Source organism: Eucalyptus grandis, chromosome 11, assembly GCF_016545825.1.
Source record: "Eucalyptus grandis isolate ANBG69807.140 chromosome 11, ASM1654582v1, whole genome shotgun sequence".
NCBI lineage: Eukaryota > Viridiplantae > Streptophyta > Magnoliopsida > Myrtales > Myrtaceae > Eucalyptus > Eucalyptus grandis.
The window spans coordinates 34,534,973-34,542,014 of record NC_052622.1 but is presented as its reverse complement, the minus strand read 5'-3'; the positions used below and the strand labels follow the sequence as shown (position 1 = coordinate 34,542,014).

Here is a 7,042-nt window from a genome sequence, read left to right as displayed (position 1 = left end):
ATAAGTATACAAGGATAGAAGAAAAACACCTGAAACCCAGTTACAAAAAACTCTCGTGTTTATTATCCCTTCAGCGGGACAGCATATGCATGAACAACGTAAAATACTTCCCAATAAGCACCAGTCCTTGATGAATTTGCTCATTCCTAAGCTTTCCAAATGCAAATATTAGCATGCAGAATGCGATATAAGTTTTTCACGATGTTCTAAAACTAATGATACCTTTTCTGCACATGGAGGATTCCCGCAAAAAGATCGTGCATCATCAAGGATGCCTCTCTAGATCACGACACTACAATTATTTGTTACACATCCTAACATTGTCTTCAATTCCTCTTTCTTTCTTTGGGCGAAATTAGAGATTTAAAACGTGGATAGGTAATATAGTTAGGGGAAATAGAACAGAGTGCAGTGCAGTTCGGATCAAGATTGTACCGGAGCTAGATGGTTATGCTTGGAATATAACTTAGGGAAATATTGCATTTGACAGTGTGCGGGTTGGGAACTTATCAAGACAAACTGCGAGGAGCATCATGATGAAGGCCGTCGCCGGAAGGCCTTCCCCCACTCCGTCCCAGTTTGCATCCAGGAAAGACAGATTTTATCTTTGATCCGTGCATTATGAGAAGAGTATGCTTTCTCTAGGATAAAGTATGCGGAGATCTCGTAATTAGTGGGTCAACCACAAACGCATAAAGACAGAGCACCTCAACTTTTGTGTTGAAGCTTTCCATGCTCTTTAAGAAGCCGAAAAGACTTCCATTTTTCTCACCACGTTCGCCTTGAACAATCCCAGGGCACAATCAGGCTCGCGACGGGGAATAGATCGATTTTGAAGAGATAAAAAGACATCTAAATTATGAGAGAATGATTCTGTTTCTCCTCGAACGGAATACTCAGTGCCCATGAATTGCAGATGATCGGATATTGAAAGAAAGCTGAGACGAATAATAGAAAAAGAGGTAGAGCAAAGCATTTTCCTGAGCAGACAGACTCGTCCAATCAATCATCGGTCACCATAAACCCTTTTGACGTTCACTGGTAGGAATTTGAATCAGCATTTACATTTGAAGTATTTTGATTAGTCGTCAAATAGCTTCCGGGAGTGGAACACCAGCTTCCTCGGCAAAGGTTTAATAAAAGAAATAAAGAAACGGCAGGGATCTTAAGTCCATTTACAACCAAACAACCTTTCTTGCACTTGAGATTTCTATGTCGTCCAATGAAAAACTGCATCAACTTCGATCATCGCGATCTGATCTATATACCTGCATCAAGAGAATGCAAAGATTCCGTGCAGGAAGGAATGATGCGATTGGATGTGCCTAATAGCCCCGCTTGATTAAGTCGTCACCCACCCTCTCAACAATCACGTTGCACAATCTGGAAGTCGCAAGGTTGCCATAGATGCCAATGACCAAGGCCGCACCCGTTTTCTTGATGGTCACATATTGAGGCCGCTGAAATCAAATAAGAACAACTAGGTGATGGGAGTGAAGCTATCGATTACTAGAAGTATGCGTCCTACAAGCAACTGCAAAGTGAAAAATTATTTACGCCTCGTGCCGCAAGCTGTTAGAGACAAAATAGTTGAGGAAACTAGCTTTTCGGAGCAAGCAAAGAAAAGTCAAAGCCGGCACTGATTTCATCATACTTTTAAAAGGTAAAACCTATAATCACGAGCATAGCCACTTACGTCCAATGCCAATTGCTGCCTAATCTATCAAAAGAATGCACCCAAAGGAGCAACCGCAGTGTCATTTAGACAATTTCCCTTTTCTTTTGCTCGACTAGTCATAGAGCTGTTGCATATTCAAGCTGAAACAATCATCGTTAGGATGGTTATTCAACAAAGAGTGTGTCGAGAATATTGAGAAGATTCTCAAGAAGAATTAGGAGATAGGGTGAGGTTATAGGAGTACTGTATGCGGCATTGGTTAGAGCACCGAAAAGGAAACTTAAACGGGATGTGCAGGGGGGGAGGAAGAGCTAGCTTCAGCACAGTGACAAATGCAGCAAAAAGATTACTACTGAGACAGCAATACAGCCAATGAAACAAAAGCCCTTGAAGCTCATCCTCAAAGAATGGGGTAAGACTCTGTTTTTCCTGTCTGAGGAAGAGTATCTTATGTTGTCGGAGACTCCGAATGGAGATGACCATGTGCTGGGGTGGCGTGCCAGAAGGAGTTATCCATCATCCTAATGATGCGCTGCCAGGCCAACTTGAATTGACCGCCTGACCATTAATAGGATCGGTAGGTGGTCTTTTGGTATGAGATATCCGTGTTTGTTTCGCATTGTGTACACGAAAAACAGATCTCATTTGTTCTCTAAATGGGACATTTCTCCTCTCAGAGCTATGTTCAAGTATCGAGCGAGTAGTTGCTGCTATCCGTTGGATGGGTGTGGCAGTGGATATTGCGTCCAGCAAATATGACAAAAAGGCTCAGGAACAAGCTGATTCACCTTATATGCCCGAATAACATCACCAGGTTTGACTCCGGTCACCACGTACTTGGTGCCACCAAGGTAGAGTCCGATGGTAGTGAGCGTACCGGGTTCATCAAATTCACGCATGATGGTGATTCTCTCTTCAGTCGTAAGCTGCAGAACAGGAAAATCCTGGCCTGGAATCATAATTCCGAATACCGTCCAATTTGAATTTACCCCTTATTATCAAATCGTTTACATGCATCCAACAAATAACAAAGAGGTTCTATCAAGCGAAAGAAGAGCAATCATGGTTTCGCAAGTGATCAAATGTTGCATTTCCCCTGTTTGATCAAATCGCTCACAGGAATGGGCGCTGTAAGTCACGCCATGTTCATGATAAAAGAAAACCAGAACTGGGAACCGAGATTAACGTGGGGAGTGACTAATTACTCGTCCACCGCAATAAGAGAATTCACGACTGGATACCACAGGCAGCAAGAATCGAAATTGAAGAAGATGGAAGATGATGATGAGCAGAGGACGAGCCTGGGGGAAATTGGAGGTCTGGGTCCAAACTTTCCCGTCGTGGTCGATGATGGCAGCGGCTCGATACGTGCCGTCTTCATTCATGCTCTTCGTCTTGAACATCAAGTAATCTTCATAGTAAACTTCCCACTCCATCTTCTTCTTGGATCCTGACAGAGGAGAAGATGAAGATGAAGAAGAAGGAGAAAGAAGGAGAAGGAATGAAAGAATGGAGGGAGAAACAGGGCACGAGCTTGCGTTAATGGTTTGAAATTTCGAAGGTTTCTTCATTATGGAAATTTCATTCGGATTTATCTCTCCATATCTCTTTGTATTATTTATAATCCACATTCTAGAAAAGAAAAACCTTTGACCTTAAAAAAAAAAAATTACAAACACATCAATGTTGGCTAAAAAGTGACTAAGGCTTCTTCATCATTAAATAATGGACAAAATGATAATTTATGATATGAATAAAAGTTTTATGTCAGCGTAAGTAGATCTATTTGTATTTTCTGAAATAAATTATATCGCATTTTCACTTCCGATATCATATTCTCTTTTTATATTTTGTACGCACATAATTATGTGGCGAAATGTATTATATGTCACTCTTCGAACATGTCACGTGACTGATAATATTTCATAACATGCAATAATGCTTAATTAGCACTTATAGTTTCTTGACCCATTGAACTTGGTAATCAACTGATTATGGATCAATGAGTAATTGTGGTATCACGTATGTATTTAATTTTCATATACATATGCATTTAACACAAAATTTAATTCACTGCTCATGATTCAATACACAATGAAAAATCTACTTATTTCTTTTCACTTTTGATTAGAACAATATCTCATTCTAAAACCGAGGATGTAATTGTTATAGTGTAATACTTTTCACGCTAAAAATGCAATAACACTCCCTCGGATGCCATAACTATTCATAGACTCACTTGAATGCCTTAAAAAAAGAAGATCATTTAAATATCAATTCCAATTTAAGGTATCGGAATTCCGATGTGGCAACATTTTATTAATTTCCCCGATCGATATGGCTAGCTGGGGTAATAGCCCTAAACTATGTTGTCTACGTGATATGCCCAAAATATAAATCCTAATTTGAACAACTCAAACTATTTCTCCAAATTCTTCAAATCCTAATTCGGAAACCCCAAAATTAAGAGCTGAATAGTGAGAGCGAGAGGTGGACAAGCGGCTCAAATTTGTTTTAAACAAGCAATGAGATTCGTTTCAATGTGGACAAATTACTTGCCTTTTCCCTGTTGCAAGATTCCTCCCTCTAACACCGAGGCCCAATTTCTTTTCTCCAACCATCAAATCCTATTTTTTTTTTTTTTTTTTTTGTCCCTCCAAAGTACCGGGCTCTAATTATTTTCAGCGCCGATTGAGCAAGTGAGCGAGAGAGGATGACGTTGGTCGAGTGAGTGACTAGTGAGAGGGGCCGAGCGAGCGAGGGCGACCGATGCCTTTGAACGATGGACAAGATTGACGCGAAAATCAAGTGAAAGACGAAGATAGATTTTAAGAGAAGGATTCAGTGTGGCGTCGATTCAAAGGTCCACGTTGGACTTTTTCTTTTTCTTTAAAAAAAGCAAAAGCATGTATAAATCAACCTTTTTTTTTTATTAAAAAAATCACGTAAGACTTTTGATCAGGATTTATCACCGAAGAGATTTAAGTGGTTATTTTTTCTTTAATTTTGTAATTAATAATTCAGTGAAAATTTTTGGTTTCAAAGTGAAAATCATATAAAAGTTATAGTATTAAAATTCTTTTTCTCTAATTGAAAATTTTCAAGATACACCAATACATAGCATCACTGCCTTTTTAACAATTCATTTACACTTGGTTGCAGCGATAATGTTAATTTCACGATAATTTTGTCCTTAATTACGAAATATAATGCACCAATCATTCTTTGTCGCTAGGCCGTTCGTAATGCCAAAATGACTCACATGTGCTGGAGATCGTGTCTGGAAAACTGTGATTATAGATGCACTTCAAAAAAGAAGAAAGACATAAGTTACCTATCCAAAGACCAAAACAGAAAAAAAGAACAATTTCTACATATACCTAGCAGCTAAAATAATACTGCTGGAATAAAAGGAGGGAGGCAACAAAGTTATTACCTTCTTTGCCCGAGTAACCGGTTCACCCGAATAACAGCACCTGGTTCACCTCCAATCACCGCGTGCTTGGTGCCACCGAGGTAGACCCCGATCGCAGCGAGCGTCCCAGGTTCATTAAATTCGCACATGGTCACGTCTCTCTCGTCCGTGTCGCAAGCTGCAGGACAGTAGATCCGTGCCTCCAAATAAGAGCAAGAAGTAAAGAGTAAAAGAGCAATCGTGATTCACGGGGGTGAGTGCCGCCCAATCCGATCAATTCGCTTGCCTTAAGTTAGGATTTTCATGATATGAAACTTAATTTCGAGAAAGAGCGCCGTTCGCCATCTTTTTATCGCGTCATAAATATGTGCTGTAATACAAACCCAAATTCATGGTAAAACCAATGGCTCCAAGCTTGTTCGAGTGGTAAAGCCCATGGGCCAATGCATGATCTCCATTGGCGATGCAGCAAAGCAGCCAACACTTTCAGAATTCCTTCAAGAAAGATGGTAGAGGAGAAAGAGATGAACGAAATTTTGCCCAGTACTCAAAGTAGGAACAAGCATGCTTGCACTAATTCTTTACTTGCGAGAGGACTGTATGCACCCATGGTCTCACGAAACATCCGAAAAAAATAAAAATAAAAATTGTACGCTGAAGGAAAATTTGTTGATACTTCTCATGCGAATTAAACTATTGAATTTTGTGTACATCTCGATGTTGCCTTTCTTCCGAAATTGATATTTATGATTGTTCATGGACAACTGAAAGGTTCACGCAACAAGAGTATCCAATGTTCGCTCCATCATAAGTCAAATAACATTAAGTGTTCACCTAATAATTTTACCCTTTTACCATCCGACGAAAATTCAAAGCATGAAATGTGGATAAGATGTAGAAAATAACAATGTTACTTTGAACTTTTCTAGAGTCAAGAAGACGACAAAAACTATGATTTGGGTTGCAATTGAGAAATCCTAGTAAATGTCCCAAACGTGATCACTGCATAATTTGTTCTTTAGCCACATTTCACATTATCGATTGTTGTTCTCTCCTAATTTTGAATTCTTCCTTTTCCAATCTCAATGAAGCTGGTGTGTATAACGAGTATCTCTGAGTATTTGTTAACTATATTTAATGAATAATGTTTTAATTTACTATTTATTAGTTATAAATGAAACGAGAAAGGCAGTACATTGAATAAATGGAAAATTCTAAATAAGGGTCCTCCTCATCCATTCTCTTTCAGCTCCTGGACATAATCCCTCCCGGATCTGGAACATATCGGACAGAAATATCTGGTGAAGGTAATACTTTCGATTCGGAAGGCCAAACGACTTCTTTTGTCATGTGAGGATAGTCATCAATGGAAGAAGGGGACGACCCTTGCGGCGCGACTTCTAAAGATTATAGTCGAGCATCGGCGAGGACACGGGCCTATTTCATCCGTCGGCCTCGTTGCTCTTCATCGATTTTCTTCTCTCTGCGGCCTCCATTTCTGCTCCCGGACAGACATTGTTAGCCTTTTATTTCTTAAATCTTACTCAAAACGCCCTATTTATTTGATGAATGCTCTCCGCAATTCATCGGTTTCCATCTAACAAGCATATCAGTGTTGTTTGGTTGACCGCAAATTTGAGGTGTCGGATGAGTGCCAACTTTAATCCTTAAAATCATCGATCGGGCAAGCAGTTAAGTGCTAGGTTTTACGCATTTTTGTTTTTGTGGTGGTTGTAGAACATGAACCCCTTTCAGTTCCTTTTATTTATTTATTTATTTTAGTTTGAGGCTCTGTTTCGTGGATGTAGTATGTGAATGATAGATTCTTGGTGCTAGTTTTGGAGCGAACCATAAACGAAATGGATAACAATACATACGTTATTTTATGTTTTGCCACAATAATTCACCATATAGAGAGATTACTTATTTGCAATCAGTACCCCTTTGTA

At 39.4% G+C, this 7,042-nt stretch overlaps 1 non-coding gene across 1 annotated transcript; it reads right to left on the bottom strand.

The window, feature by feature from the left end:
- Positions 1-1,323: 1,323 nt before the first annotated feature.
- LOC108956025 lies at positions 1,324-5,251 on the bottom strand. Its single transcript, XR_005547241.1, has 3 exons — positions 5,115-5,251; positions 2,467-3,128; positions 1,324-1,460 (listed from the first exon to the last, which is right to left on the bottom strand). It is a non-coding gene; the product is annotated as an uncharacterized LOC108956025 (transcript).
- Positions 5,252-7,042: the final 1,791 nt, after the last annotated feature.